General features: G+C 45.8%; 1 long non-coding RNA gene across 1 annotated transcript; it reads left to right on the top strand.

The window, feature by feature from the left end:
• Positions 1–951: 951 nt before the first annotated feature.
• LOC136588575 (uncharacterized) lies at positions 952–4,598 on the top strand. The gene is made up of 2 exons (XR_010787587.1): positions 952–4,230; positions 4,337–4,598. It is a non-coding gene; the product is annotated as an uncharacterized lncRNA (long non-coding RNA).
• Positions 4,599–16,784: the final 12,186 nt, after the last annotated feature.

Raw genomic sequence — 16,784 nt, 5'->3', positions numbered from 1 at the left:
CAGTGATGCTTTTTTCTTGGAAACAATGTAGCGCTGTGCCGCTGCCGCCCGTGATTATATAGTAAGAAAGTTAATCGGCCTTTCTAATGTTATAACCGTATCGCACGTTTGTTCTATGCGAGCATGCCACAATTCTATAGAGCATGCCACAATTCTATAGAGCATGCCACAATTCTATAGAGCATGCCACATTTCTATAGAGCATGCCACATTTCTATAGAGCATGCCACATTTCTATAGAGCATGCCACATTTCTATAGAGCATGCCACATTTCTATAGAGCATGCCACATTTCTATAGAGCATGCCACATTTCTATAGAGCATGCCACATTTCTGTATTCTTGCAATGTAGCCGCCTACAAAACATCACTTGTGAAGGAACCCATTGGAAAGCCTGGGCTTCACATACATAAGATTTGTAGCGCTGTCATATAGCTACAAAATCGTGCGATTATGTAGCCTGTACGAAAGAGGCCTAAGAAATACCAACCAATCACAGCGCAGCTTTTATTTTACCTCCACCGTGTAAGGAATGGTTTCCTTTTGATAATCGTATATCCCTGTCCATTTTTTGGTCTTCTTTTAATATGCTGCACCAGTCAGACCCAGCGCGTAGCTCTTGCGAATCCGAACTGCAAAAATGACTAGAACCTAAGGCCTCATGTCCACTAGAAAAATACAATCCGCGCAGAATCTGCTGCGGATTTAATTTAAATGGTACTTTTTTCGTGCACATATCGGCACCCATTGCTAGCAATGTGATGGCAATGTGGCCAAACGGCGCGGAATCCGCGGTAAAATTAAGCATGCCAAGTTTTTTCTCCCGCACATGAAAAACGCAAATCTATTAAAATGCCATCCGCAGGTGCAAAATTAAATTTAATTGACCGCGGACGGCCAATGATTCCCTATGAGCAAAACTGAATGTGGATTCCACAGCGGAATTGTGATAGACATGATGATTATTTATAAAATGTCTATCGATATTTGTATATAACCCAAATGTATTTTGCTATTGTAATGACTTCAGCCTAATGTGGAACTCTGCTGCATAAGGAAAGAGTTAAATTACAGTGTTATATGTTATTGCTTGAGTGTTTTCCCAGTCCTCCCCATCCCCCACACACAGAATCTTCTTGAACAAAGGGATATCTACTTTCACTTTCAGATTTGGACACATGTTAAAGACAAAGGCTTCTACTTGAGAGAGGTGGGGAGAAGGGGAGGCGGGGGATTCTATATGATCCGACAAATGAGAATCCTATATGTTACTGATGTAACCTGTTGCACGCCCATTGTGTGTCTGTACAATAAAAGGCCCTGTCTGGCTGTTTCTGGGCAGAGAGCCATTTTGGATATGAGGCTGATAGCTTGTGTCTAATTTGCTCCACGATGATGTGTGCACACGATACAATTAGGAAAGCGACAAAATACCCCAAAAGCCTGCTGGAGAAAATCATAATCCAGTTCAGTGGCGTCTCCTGGGTGGACCGAGTTAAGAGATTTTGATTTCTTTCATTCTGGAAAAATACAGAGATCGGCGGATGGCACGCAGAACTCAGGGGCCCGAAAATCTACAGAACACGGTAAGATTGCTTTATGTAAATCTACCGATGTGATCTGGGTTCTGACTGCTTTTCTGCCTGTTCCTGGTCCAGAGTGATAAATCAATGAAAGGCAGGTAATATAGTTCTTTCTTACTCGGAAAAGACCACCGTTTTAACCTGCTTAAGGGGTATTTTGTATGCTGTGTCTGTTATGTCTGAGACGGTTAAAAATTGTGTATACAAGACCAAGAGATAAATTCTGTGAGGGTTAATGTGTAGGGAGGGCGGACTCGGCTGTTTAAGTCTGAGGGAACACGCCAGTGACACGTGCTCCTAGGTAAAACTAGTGTGAGGTTAGGAAGATTTATGATACGAATACTTACCATATGATTGAGCGTGTTATGTTCTCATATGTGGAAAGGTATTTACGGGTGAATATAGCCGTGGTGTGACGGCTGATTTCTCCAGAATATTATTGAGGTTTTGGTCATTGAAAATAATCGTCAGTCTCTGTGTATAGCTAAATGTCCTGTCTAGATCGTGTACAAGGAGTGCTCTTGGGGATTACTAGTATACGGTGGGCTGTTATAAAGGTAGATGAGATATATACCTTGAGCCGTTGTGGGTATTCTCCAGTAATCCCGTCTGTCTGGTATTATAGAAAGAATGTGCAGTGTTTATTGTTGGGGGGAGGGCTGCTGATAAGAGTGAACTGAAAGCTTTTTCCAATTAACCCTTTCTATTTACTTTGTCTTTCCCTGTGTTTTATAGAATTAATGCGTATTGTAATCGGAGTGGGAAAGAAGGGTTATATGGGAAGGATTTGAAGAAAGCAGATTTTACAAAAGAAACAGTACTGTGTCCAGAAACTTTGAATAGAATAGAATAAGCAGGTAGCATAGAATTGAGCAAAGTGAGCAAGGACAAAGGTCATAGAGCTTGTGATTTGGTTACTGAACAATGGGAAAGGATCAGGAAAAGTTGCAGAAAGAAATGCCAGGTTATAGACAGATAAGATAGATTGTAGAAAGTTTTCAGAAGATGAGCAGGAAGCCTAGCAGAAAGAAATGTGTTTTTAGATTGCTAGAAGGAGGTATAATGTAGTTAAGAGATTGAAGAGGGGAAAGCATGTAGGGGGGGTATGTGTATTGCTTATGAACAATGTAATGTCTTTGTGTTGACTACAGCCCCTCCGTGTAATGGCGGCCGTGCTTGCAATGTTTACAATCCAACATAGTGTGACTCTGCAGTAAATGTAGTGAGGCCTGCCCCCACCCTGAAGTTATTTCCCCCCATGTGCTCACTTTCAGGGTGTGTGATGTTACTTCCGGTCCCTCCCCATCCGGGGCAGGACCTGGCCCCGCCCCTTCCTCCTCCAGCGGCCATCTTGCCTCACCTGGAAGTGCTGCTACTCAGCAGCCATTTTGCCTCACCTGGGAGTGCTGCTGCCCCTGGCCCCGCCCGTTCCTCCGGCAGCCATTTTGCCTCACTTGGGAGATTTGTAGCCCCGCCCCTTTCTGCCTCTGGCGGCCATTTTGCTGCATTTGGGAAGCCTATATTTCCCAATGCCACTGTATCCAGTGCTAACATCATGATTGTCTGAACAAAGGTTTCGTTTGACCAGACTTTGTTACGCTCCAAGATGTGGCCACTTTGGATGTGTGATAAGTTCAGGGAAACAAACCTTTGTGGAGATGCAGCTTGGGACATAGTAGATGACTAAGCTGGTTTATAGTGCATGGAAGATTGGAGTTGATGCATGGGGGACAGAGGCCAGGAATACATGACAGGGGACGCTCTCTCATGTTCCCAGGGGCTCTGTTTTCCACTGCCCGCTTCTCCAATGGATGCTCAGACAGATGATGTTACGGAAGGCTCCTACAGATGAAATAATTTCCCTATAGTCACCCAGCAAACTTTTTCATGCAATTTGGTGAAGTAATTTTACTTTTTATGTGAAGAAAGAGGGACTGAATTGCCCAGAGTAGGATGTTAATTCATCCGTATTTTTTAGTTTTTCTTTAAGTCTTTTGTATATTCTAGTGTCAGTCTACACTGAAGCTATAATTATATTCCGACAGGAGAGTAAAAGCTAAACGCTGGTCATACCCTGAAATACTATTACACTGGGTGACGTAAAATTTTACTTGTGTTGCGCCCCCTTGTGTTAAAAAATGCTAACTGCGACCTGAAATAAAAAAAAAAATTTTTTAAGGAGATTTTTGCTCAGACTTCGCTGCATACAATGTCACCTTGACCTACAAAGTGCTTGTTTTTGTGCCTCTTGGTTTACTAGTTTGAACGCAATGACTCTTTTTCCATTGAGTATTGCGGTTCAAAAGGGGGGAGGCATAGGTGATCTGGGTCATAGATGATCTAGGTGTTGTAGATCAGCTATTGGGTTTGGAAAAAAAAATAAATAAATGATTTTGTGCTACAAGATTCCGAGCCATGTGAAATAGAACATCAGAACGATTATTTAGTACTAATTCAGTAAGAAACTGCAGATATGCAAACAGTTATCAGAACCTCTGTTGATAATGCATATGTTGAGCTTTTTGCAGATGGTACCAGGGTGAGGATTGATGACTCCACATCGGATATGCAGTGGTCACACAACAAGATGTCCTAGAAGCAGAAGCTCTGCCTCCGCATGTCACAGTACAATAAGCGGAATGGAAGGCCCTCACTGAGGCGAGTAGAGCGGCGAGAGGTAAGACCGGCAATCCTTTACACTGACTCCTGGTATGCATTTGGCATAGCTCATGATTACGGCCCAATATGGAAGGCCAGACAGTTTTCTACCTTAGCAGGACAACCAATTGAGAATGGTGCAGCGGTACAGAGTCGCATGGAGGCCCTACTTCTACCTGACAAAGTTGAGAGTTCGCACCGATTCCTACACTGGAGAGGCGAGAGACGACACCCTCGCTGACAGCGCAGCAAAGGCAGCGGCCCTCAAGCCGTGGAAGAAAGAAGAAAGATACTGACAGCATGAGTCAGTGGTAAAAAAAAAAAAAAAAAAAACTTTGGACATTGACAAAAATTTGGACTTTGATATGCTAAAGACTTTTACAGTTACCAGCCAGCAAGGAAGGAAAAAATAAATGGACTAATATGGGAGCAGCAGAAACAGGACAGCGTGTGGTGAACGGTCAACAGCACTTGCCCACCACAGTTCCTGTATCCCATGATGGCCCAGCTGATGGATGGAAAGACCCACCTAGTAAAGCAGTAATGACGACGACGCTTGAAAGAGGTTGGGCGACTTCTAGATTCTCTGTAGCTGCTGCATCATTTGTCCGGTTTAGCATGATCTATGCCATGGGTAAGTCAGGGCAGAAGTAAATTTGCCACACCACACTTGCCGGGACCACTCTACCCATTTCAGGGATTGCAAATTGACTACGTTCAGCTCCCCACTTGTTGGGAAGTATGACTACGTGCTTGTTGTTGTTGATGTCTTTGCAGGTTGGAGGCCGACCCTGTTACCAAGGTAAACAAGTAGGTAACCGCAAAGAAGCTCATGAACGAGGTAAACTGTGAATATGGGGTACCAGAAGTGATTCAGAGTCAGACAGAGGTATAAACTTTGCAGGTGAATGTAACATGTCATGTCTGCTCTGGATGTATCCCAGGCCTTTTACATACTGTACCACCTTTAGTGTAGTGGAAAGGTGGAGAGACGTAGTGGCACGCTAAAAGTAAGATACTTAAAAATGACGCCACTTTGGAAAGACTGTCATCCAATAGCCTTATACAGTGTTAGATATGAACCCAGGGGGGATTATACATTATCTCCCTATGAGATTGTTTGGGCTAGCCCCAAGGCTAGGTCGTTACTATCCTCAGTGGTTACAATTACAATCTGATGTGTTGACTGAGTATGTGATTTCCGTTGTTAAAGAACTAACCAAAGCCTATGCACAGGTGTTCTCTTCCAGACTCAGAGGCAGACACTGGGACACATATCTTGCAGCCTGGGGATTGGGTGTGCGTCAAGAAGTTCCTCAGGAAGCACCCTCCTGAGCCCAGATTTGATGGCCCCTACCAGGTGCTTCTGACTACTGCCACAGCTGTGAAACTAGCCGAAAGACTTACATGGATCCATGCTTCATACTGTAAGAAAGCTTCAGATCCGGGAGACCAGTCTTAAGTTGTGCCAAAGACATTACTCTGGTTAGGGCTAGTGAGAGAGGAGGGTGGCAACCGGAATCCCTAGTCGGAAGAATATGAGGGTATGGTTACCTTCTAGTATAACTCGTCCAATGCTCAAGTAGCCGCATATTCCTTCGACTATTGTACTGTGGTCCCGTGTCTAGGCGCAAGATCCCACCGCAGGCCAGATTTAGCCCAGTCCAGCTGGTTATATGACTTATATACCCGGGGAATACAATATGTTTGCGCCACTGATAACGTCTGGGGAGAAGACTGCCGTTATTGGGGATTAGTGGGATGGAACACAGAAATAGACTAGTCCTATAAACCGCGAAGTGCCTTAAATAAGAAAGGGAGGAGCGGGAAATCCCTAATTAGTCGTATAACCCTCCTTGAGAATAATAAGGACAGCAGGTATTGGAAGGCTGAACTTAGTATGTTGCTTGGTTTTAATGCGGTTTTACATTAACCATGGGAGATCCAAGCCCGGGGGACGGGGAGACTTATAGTCTGGGGACATACCGGTACGGGAGGACAGATCCCTTAGGGAAGTTTAAAATAAGGGATATGGTAGATGCAGCCGAATGGAAGCCTTCACTTAGTCCCGTGCCCATAATTAACCCCCTCCGCCGTAAGATAAAGACCTTGACGAACATGATGATCATAGCCGACCCTACCTTTTGAGGACACCTTGACAGTAGCGACTGGCTACTCTGACCAGAATCTCTGGTTGGAGTTGATGAGGTACAATGCTAACAGGAGCAACAAGTCTAACTGTTGCGTGTGCGGTAGTGCCCGACCACACTTGGGGATGGTCCCCCTAAATCTCCCTGTAGATGCTGAAGAGTGGTTTATTAGTCTCTTCACGAACATTTCCGCTAATTACACTGTCCGTGAGAAATGGAAGAAGGAATACTCTATAACTACTTAAGTGTTTTGCACCGGAGAGAGTGTTACTGACTACCCTGGAAACTACACCTGCCAGGCAAATAGGCAGGGTGGAGGGAGATTTTTGGGGAACTCACCAACGGGTATTGCTCCTCCTACAGTATGATAGGAGGGGAATAGATGCAGAATCAGGTCCAGTCCTTAGGAGACGTTTACTGGCTTTGTGGAGACATGAGGTAGAGGACCCGCCTGGAGGGTAATTGGACAGGGGAGTGTGCCTTAGTAAAGCCCTTATGCTCCTCCACATCCTGTCAGACACCAATGTTTTCCTTGTTTGAAAAAGATGAAGAGCCAGTTCCGATAATGCCAACCACATGCGCTACCAAAGAAAAAGGAGAAATGTACTAGTACTGCGCCTGCCCCGATCTCCTAAGATGGACTGTCAGTGGAATTCCCATTTGCCTAGGGATAGTGCAGAAGACCTTAGGTTCCGGCGAGGGCACACCCTGTGGGGTGTTAACTTGTACAGATAGAGGGTATGGATGCCCGGAAATGAGCCCAGGGAATCCATGGCCTCCCTCTGAGGTGAGGTAGGGATCCCCCCCTCTTAGGAGTAGGGACTTACGGGCAGTGGGAAAACCCTGACGCAAGGGTGAGGCGACTTGGACGTGTTCACCATTAGGACTATCTCCAGGAGGGACTTTGGTGTGGGTGAAGATTAGGGAGTCCCACGCCGTGCGTACCTGTGCACGCTACTAGTATTGTAACATTATGCTAGAGCGAGAAGAGAGACCCCTGGTGGTAGCTTTGATCTACACGTGTACATTGACGTCATAGGATAGCCAAGGGGGGTACCTGACGAGTTTTAAAAATTAGAGACCAAGTTAAAACTAGATTCGAGTCCATTTTCCTGATCATTAGGGTAAATAAATGTTGACTGGATTAATTATGTTTATTATAATTAGCAGTGGTTTATAAATTATACTAGAGACGCCTTATAGGGACTAGTCGACCAATAGGACCTACCTCGACTATGACTTTTTTAAAAATAGAATGGCCTTAGAGACGACTTTAGCTAAAAAGGAGAGTGTCTGAAAGATGATAGGGGAGACTTGTCATACCTACATCCTAGACGACACGTGACCCGCGGGTAAAGACGCAGTTGCCATTAAGAAGCTGACCGCACTAACTAAAAAGAGCTAACTTTTGGGACCAGCACTCGCCATGGATGAGCGGGTGGTAAAGGATCCTGGCACAGACGGGCGTCGCTGTTGTATGTGAACTGATGGTTATCTTTTCTGTTCTAGTCTGCTGTGTTATCCCCTGTGTCAGAGAGACCTGTGAAACTGATGCTGGAAAAGCCGCTCCCACCATAAGTTTGCTGGATGCATCCCCAGAAGGAGTGGACAAGTCCTACACCCCCTTGAAGACCCTAAAACGAACCTTCAACGCGCTCCAGTTATAGGCTCACGCGCAGAGAACTGTGAAAATTAGAGGATAGACATTTTAAGGGGGGATTGTGATAGACATGATGATTATTTATAAAATGTCTATCGATATTTGTATATAACCCAAATGTATTTTGCTATTGTAATGACTTCAGCCTAATGTGGAACTCTGCTGCATAAGGAAAGAGTTAAATTACAGTGTTATATGTTATTGCTTGAGTGTTTTCCCAGTCCTCCCCATCCCCCACACACAGAATCTTCTTGAACAAAGGGATATCTACTTTCACTTTCAGATTTGGACACATGTTAAAGACAAAGGCTTCTACTTGAGAGAGGTGGGGAGAAGGGGAGGCGGGGGATTCTATATGATCCGACAAATGAGAATCCTATATGTTACTGATGTAACCTGTTGCACGCCCATTGTGTGTCTGTACAATAAAAGGCCCTGTCTGGCTGTTTCTGGGCAGAGAGCCATTTTGGATATGAGGCTGATAGCTTGTGTCTAATTTGCTCCACGATGATGTGTGCACACGATACAATTAGGAAAGCGACAAAATACCCCAAAAGCCTGCTGGAGAAAATCATAATCCAGTTCAGAATCTGCAATTTAATTTTGCTAGTGGACATGAGGCCTAAGAGTCTGATGACCACGCTGAGGCAACAAGGCATCAACAAGCTGTCAGAGCAGTGGAGACCCCGGAGCAGTCTCAGGCCCGCTGGTGGCGTGCTCACGTCTATACAGCCCACAAAACCTAATCTGAGCAAAAGATGACAAGACCAAAACCATACAGAACGGCGCTGACAGCAGATCGCAGTTACATTCTTTTCATTATTTCAACCATGCACCAAGTGAATTCTACATGTTGACTTTGGGGCAGATTTACTTTGCGATGTGTGATCATACGCTAAAGGACACTTCATATGGGCGGATTTGTGCGCCCGATCACAGAGAATAGAACCCATTAATATAGATGGGTTTGTACATATTTTCAGTTTTTTGCACGCGAGTAAAAAAAAAAAAAAGGACTTTTTTGTGCACATTTGCGCACCAAGGGTCCCCATAGACGTCTATAGAAGGTGCGTAAATGCGAGCTAAATACACAATATGCTGCGCAATTGCATTTTAAAACACACATCTGAACTTCCTGAGGTTAAACAGACATTTAAATCAGGGTGTGTTCATCGGCTGTGCGCAAACATTCAAATGCACCGGTACGCGCCCAAATCAACCTCATGCATAGTGTAAATACGTTGCACATGTGTGCATATACCGGTGTGATGCCACCTTAGGGCGGCATCACACAGGTGTATTTGCGCACACAATGCGCATTAGCACACCGAAAGTCCCCATAGAAGTCAATGGGAGGTGCGCAGATGCTTGCAAAATACGCTAGATGTGTGAAACACTGCGGAATCGCACAGGAAAGAGAACACATCTGGACTCATTAGACTAATTAGCCACCATTATGGTTAGTCATTTGTTAGTGGAGCTGATTCATTAGAGACGAGCCCTCCGTTCTGCCAGAGCAGGTCTGAAAAGCTGGACAATCTGAACACCAGTCTTCTTGATCAGGCACAGACGGAGCTGCAGCTTCTGCCCGCCGCGGGAGTTCTCCTCAGTAGAGTTCATGGTACAACGTCTTGTTTAGAGTAAAGGTCATCTTGGCCTCGGGTCCATAGGACGAAGAGCTCTACTGAAAAAAACACGACTCTTTCCCAAGATCTTCTTCTTGCTACTGACAAATCGAGCCAGTGAGTTATTGTTTGTTAATGTAAGCAGTGGTAAATATTTAGGCTGGCACAGTCCCTTTCCCTTCTGTCCATGCCAGCGGCCTCTACCCTGGGTACTTCAGAAGATAACTCTGGCCCCATGCCCTTGCTCTACTCCTGCACGAGCCGGCTCCTTCCAGAACTCACTCTCACAACTTACTTCTCATCCAAGTATATGTAGCACTGCCAGCAAAGACGGCCCCTATACCGCTGCCTGCAGTTGGCATCGTCTGCTAAACACATCATCCGACAGTGGGATTCCACCGAGGAGCGTCTATTATACACAATGCAGGTCTAGATCTTGTTGGCGTTCTATTTGCCTCCAGTCAAGGACTTGTTATCTGTGTAAACAAGATGGGCTGATGGTACTGCTCTGCTCAGACTAGGATGTGATAAAGCGACAGGAGTCACCTTGTTCTTACAACATACCTGGCGGCAGACATGGGCAAGGAGTTATAGAGTGCAGCGATGAGGAGCAAAAGCGGGCACAGTCACACAGTGCAGTGATCCAAAGTCATTATAGTCTGCGCTCCTTCATGTCTCAAACCAATGCCATTTTTTAAGCTATACACTGGCTGTCAAGATTTAATGGAGCAGTCTCGCACTGGCCGATGCTACCACAGCCAGGGCATGCCATGGTAGCCATCACATCTAGACTCTAGAGACTGAGGGGGTGCAAATATCCTACCACATATGATGGCAGTATTATAAATGACGCAGGTAGTTGGGGGGCCTGTTAAAAAAAATTCCTGCTCTCCCAAGAAGTTTGAAGTTACACCTCTACTCATAGTAACATTTGAGAATAGGGCAGAGGAAGGAGATGGGGCCAGGGTGTAGATTAGAGGGTGGCATTTAAGGAATAGACTGCAGGACTCCCCAGTGGATAGCTACAATGGGGTCTATACAAATCCCCCCCCCCCCCCTTATCCTATGAAAAACAAGTTGCACATCACACTTAAGGCCCATTTAGACACAACGATTATCACTCAAAAGCAGTCTTTTGAGTGATAATCGTTGGGTGTAAACGTGTCCATCTTTCAGGTTTTCTGCTGAACGACGATTTTCAGTTCTGCTTGAAAACCATTGTTCAGCAGAAGAGCTGATAAGCAGGACTGCACACTATGTTCTGCCCACGGAGAGCGGATTACAGCTGATAACATTGTATCAGCTGTTTTCAGTTGTCAGCCCAGCTGGCAGATCAAAGCGAAAGTAATCAGGGAACAGCGGAAGGTCTGTTCCTTGACTACAGCTCCCTGCAGCTCACATGCTGCTAATCGGTACTAATAGGCATTAGTACAAAGTAGTAGTGTATGCAAAATGATCGCTCAAAAGCCATCATCTTTTAAGCAATCATCTTTGCAGTGTAAACGCACCCTTACATCTAGTAGATAAGACCGGCTTCATACGGGGGGATTTGAGTGCACAATACGCAGAGAATAGAACCCATTGATTTCAATTGGTGTGTTCACTCGCACATATATCTTTCTTGCACATTTCAGTAGTGCAAAAAACAAAACGGAGATGTAGCATGCTTTATTTTCTTTCGCATTTGCACAATCAGAGTCCCCATAGAAGTCAATGGGGGATGCGCAAATGCACGGAAAATACGCTAGATACGTGAAATACTGCAGAACTGTGCAGGAAAACACATCCTAAACGCAGACTGATTTTAGTTGGTGTGTCTCTCTGTTTGCCGCACGCACATGCTCATGCCTTGCAGGTGGAAAAAGTACAGTAAAATACACTGATGCATGCACAAAAAGGCTTGGATCATTCCACAAATACACAGAGGCCACGTGCGTGCAAATACGCTTACGCTCGTGTAAAGGCGGTCTCGTTTACACAGGACGAGTATCGTTCAGAGTTGTTTAAATCCCTGCGCTCCCGATACACTGGGCGAGCTGCACTGGGATGCACTGTCGGGTATCATTTGCCCGACAACTCGTGCCGTGTAAATGGGGTTTTACGGTTGTTACCATATAGCAACTCAACCCCTGGCCCATGATCCCTGGAGCGGTGGAGCAGCTCTGACGGCCCTGCCAGGAGCAGTACATTAATGGCACTCACAGTACGCACCAAGTTACTGCAAAGAGGCCAGAATAAGTATAATGGATCCTTCAACATCAGCTAGTTGCTTTTTTTTTTTTCTAATAAGGAATTTTTAAAAACTTTCCATGCTGAAGAGAATAAAACTCAGTGAAGATTGCTAACAAGGCAATGAGAGGCGTAGCTTGAAGCTTCTGCGCCATAAAGGGTTTGTCCCATTCGCAGGATCGGGCATAACGATATGATTGGTAGGGGTCTTAGCAATTGCAAGGACGGTGCTCCGCCATAAATAAACGGGGAAGTTGCGCACGTACGCAGGCACTCCATACATTTCAATGGAATGGTCGGCAATCTCCAGCGGTCCCATTGAAACTAAATTGCATGTACAACCTCCCCTTCAATCATACAAGAACCTGTAGGATCTCAATTTCCGGGACTGATGGAGGTTCCAGTGGTCCCCCGAGCCGGCACCCGAATCTTTTGTCTTGAGTGGGCAGGTACTTGCTAATGGCAATGCTCACTCGAGCAATTGCCTTATCGAGTATACTCGCTCATCTCTAATAATCTTCTATCCTGTGGATAACTATCATTGCACAGCACCTTTAATGCAATATTTGTAACAATTCCCCACCTAAAATATGGCATTTGAAATAGAAGCCTGTGAGCCCCCTCAGGTTCCGGGCCTGGAAGGGACTGCTACTTGTGTACTGCTTATAGCTACATCCCTTGAAGAAAATAATGATATAGTACAAAAATATTAGATTTTACATTTGTCTATTTCAGAGCCAAAGGTTTAGAGCTGCAATAATCTATTTAATATTTTAAACACAAAGATTTGCAGAAACTTTAAAATAAAAGTATGTCATTACTATACAGCAGGGGAGGGGGAGTACAAAATTATTTTTCAATACAAAAAACCTCAAAACAGTAGAAGACTGGATATATTATTATACTGGAGGTGGCGGTCTGTAATACAGATTATAGACCAGTTCAACAAGCATGTTATAGTATGTTATCTTGACACACAGTGCCATCTGCTGGCAGAATTAAGATATTGCAGTCAGAATTCTGCCTTTTTATTTTTGCCAACAAACATTTTTTATGGCGATTCGATACAAAGGACAAAGAAAAGTACTGATTAAAAGGGCATCTGATAAGTCAATTATAAACATGGTGTCTCTAAAACATAACTGCTAAAAGTATGAATGCAATTCGTCCTTCTAGCACACAGCAGTAGTATGGACTAGATTTCCATCCATTGCAATCTTCAAAGCTTCACCTCTGAGGCAGCATTAGGCAGTGCTATTATAAATGCCTGTCACTTATTTCTGAGGAGATCTTACCTTTATAAAAGGACTCAAACTCCCGAGTTAAACATTTGCAGGTTCATTAAGTTTTTGGCCTGTGTACATACTGCTGGAAGTAATCAGGTCTACAAAAAAAATGCATAGATGTGAAAAAGGCCTTAATTAAGCAGCTCAGAAGCACGGCTAACCTCATGGGCTAGTACGATCCGGAGTGTAGCTGTAGAAACAAGCACTTCAATACTAAGCCATCTGCCATGCCATATAATGCCTTAAAGGGGTGGTCTCGCGAAACCAAGTGGGGTTATACACTTCTGTATGGCCATATTAATGCACTTTGTAATGTACATTGTGCATTAAATATGAGCCATACAGAAGTTATTCACTTACCTGCTCCGTTGCTAGCGTCCTCGTCTCCATGGTTCCGTCTAAATTCGCTGGCAGCTTGCTTTTTTAGACGCGCTTGCGCAGTCCGGTCTTCTCCATTCAGCACGAGCCGCTTCAGTGTGCTCCCCGCTACAGCTCTTCTGCGCATGCGCAGACGAGCTGTCACTGCTCGGGAGCGCGCTGCAGCGGCCATTCTGTACCTTCCTCTGTTAGAGGAAGGTGCAGAAAGTGGAGCTGCCCAGCGGAGAAGCCCAGCCCAGCCCAGCCGCCCCGAGAAGCCTCCCAGGTAAGTGATTTGTCGGGGGGGGGCTGCCGCTGCGCCGGGCTGCGCCGGGGGGGGCTGCCGCTGCGCCGGGGGGGCTGCCGCTGTGATGGGGGAACTAGCGCTAGGCCGGGGGGGCTGTCGCTGCGATGGGGGGGGCTGTCGCTAGGCCGGGGGGGGCTGTCGCTGCGCCGGGGGGGGCTGCCGCTGTGATGGGGGAACTAGCGCTAGGCCGGGGGGGGGGCTGCCGCTAGGCCGGGGGAACTAGCGCTGGGCTCCGGAACCTAGCGCTGGGCTCCGGGGCCTTCACCTGGGCTGAGGGTCTAGCGCTGGGGAGCCGGGGGCTAGCGCCGGTTACCTGCTGCCTGGCGGTGGGCGTCTGGTCGGCGGCTGCGGGGCGTCTGGTCGGCGGCTGCGATGCGTCCGGTTGCCATGGAGACACAGCTGGCGGCGTCTCGGGAGCGCGCACGTCGGGCTGCAGCGAGCGACGGGGAAAGAGCCGGCGGCCATCTTGAGGAAACTTTTATAAGTTGCTGAAACGCTGGAACGGTAAGTACGAACCAGCTAGAAATGTCATTTACAGGGGGGCTTAGTAATGTATGCTTAATGGGGGGGACTGGGCAAAAAAAAAATTTAACTGCTTCCTCGAGACATCTCCTTTAAGACGACTGTCAGTGTTAAATAGCCGTACATAGCTCCCAAATCACAATGATGATTCAATACTTCATAGGTTAAGACACCCAGATGCAACCCTAAGGCCTCATGTCCACAGGGAAAATAACATTTTAAATCCGCAGCGGATCACCCACGTGCGTGATCCGCACCTAAAATTTCCCATTGGAATGCATTGACCACCCGTGGGTTGATAAATAGCCGCAGATGGTATTTTAAAGTGATTTAAAAATTTCATGCACGTGAAAAAAAACGCGACATGCTCCATTCAAGTGCGGATCACGCGTGCGGGAGCACATAGAGCTCATAGCACAATTGATCTCCTGCATGAAAAAAAAAGTAAATTTAAGCTCATCTGCACTGCATCCGCAGCAGAAATCCGCGTTACATATCCGCAGCGGATCTGATTTTCCCTGTGGACATGAGGCCTAAGTGCTCCCAGGCCATCAGGGACAGTGGTTCTCCTTTAAGAAGACAATCCTGTGCAAGGGTTTTCTTCTGGGTCGGAAAGGGTATCATCCCTCCTTAAGGAGAGCACCTAGAAGATGGGTGAGGAGATTTCTAAGGCCATTCATGCTCCTCTGGGTAATATGCAAATAAGGAAGATGGAACAATACCTCTGCAGCACCACCTACTGGAAGGCAGCATTCCTGCAAGTCAATGTAAGACTCTTTATAACAGTGATTGGGAATTGAAAACCAAAGGCCAGAAAACCATGTTTTTTTGTTTTCTTTGGGGGGGGCGAATTCACTTCACATGCCACAAAAAGCACCTTGCAATTTACTTGCTCATAGTCAGACATTTCTATGAGTTTTTACACCAAGGAAATTAATTTCTAGTGATAGAAATCTACATATAGCTCAGAAGGGACTCAGATCCTTTACAGAACTCCTTGCACCCTGTGAATAGGAGATTTGTGGGGTCCCACGTAAGGCTGGTTTCAGACAGTTGCATTTTAATCTTCATATAGCAGCTGCAAGACCCCCGCATGGGTCTGCTGAACCGAAAATCAGGTCGTCAGAGAAAGCTATGATAAGTTCAGATCAGTAGAACCACAGAGCTCTATCAGGAGGCCATCATGTGAAGGGTTAAAAAGGTATGGGCATTTTAAAGTGCCTGCTATGAAGAGGTATGGATTTTCTTATTGTTCATTTGCTTCCTTAATGTAAAATGTAGGAGCGTTCTGAATAGTCTTCAATAAAAGTTTACTACCATTGTGCTGCCGGGGCTTCACATGGGACAAGAGTTACCCAAATAGAGCAGGTGTAAGGGACGGCTCAGTGCAAACACTACCGCCAGGATGGCGGGCGATGATGGCTTCATTGGAACTCACCTAAAAATAGTGGCTGTTTGATCAGCATCTGCTGTAAACAGGCATTCGTTTGCCTTTCGACGACTAGCCAATAGCGCTGCAGGGAGGCGTGTGCTACAGCGGCCACCAAAAGGAACACTGAGTAAAAGCACACAGTCGAGCATACGCCAACAACTCAGAGCAGTAACTATTTGGGCAATGTGTCAACCCACCCAAAGTCCTTCACCTAGGTAAGGGTTCTGACAGGGCACTACTGTAGGCTGTGCCCACTCACAATGCTCACCCCCTCTCTTCTCTCAGCACCAGACCACCTTCACACAATATTTTGGCAAGTATTTTGCTTCATTTTTTTTAAAGCCAAAACCAAAAATGGAACAACAGAAAAATAGAAAGACTTGCATCTTTTCTGTTTATTTGACTCAAATATTGACCAAAATACTGCTATTTGAAGGCAGTCTTAGAGATAGCAGCAAGGAACACAGCAGATCGGAGTGTGGAGAGGGGGGGGGGAAAGCATCCAAGTTAGCAGGGAGGGCAGATTACACAGGCTGTAGATAGGAGGAAAGAAAAAAGGACACAAAAGTAGAATTTGTGTAAAGGCAGGTAAATCACTGTTTATCAGTGTAGAGAAAGCAGAGCACCCCATGGCAAACTCTGCAGAGGACGGTAAAAACCCCCCTTCCCACCCTAAATAAAAAAAAGATACATGGCCATCTAGAATTAAAGGGACTATACCAAGACTGACTTTTATTACAGGATAGTTGGTAAAAGTCTGACTAGTGGGGTATCACTACTAAGACTCCGACTGATCCGAAGAACGGGGATTCCATTTTCCCCTCTCCCCTTTACTGTGGGCTCACTGCACCCTTCGAGATTGAATTGGGGGTGTCGAGCATGCATGGAGCGCCCCCTTTCATCTTCAATGGGATTGCTAGATACAAGCATTTGGCAATTTCCATCAGCAGCATTAAAATGAATGGAGTGGCCCC

Source organism: Eleutherodactylus coqui, chromosome 13 (assembly GCF_035609145.1).
Source record: "Eleutherodactylus coqui strain aEleCoq1 chromosome 13, aEleCoq1.hap1, whole genome shotgun sequence".
Taxonomy (NCBI): domain Eukaryota; kingdom Metazoa; phylum Chordata; class Amphibia; order Anura; family Eleutherodactylidae; genus Eleutherodactylus; species Eleutherodactylus coqui.
The sequence above is the reverse complement of the archived record's forward strand: the minus strand, read 5'-3'. Positions and strand labels throughout refer to the sequence as shown.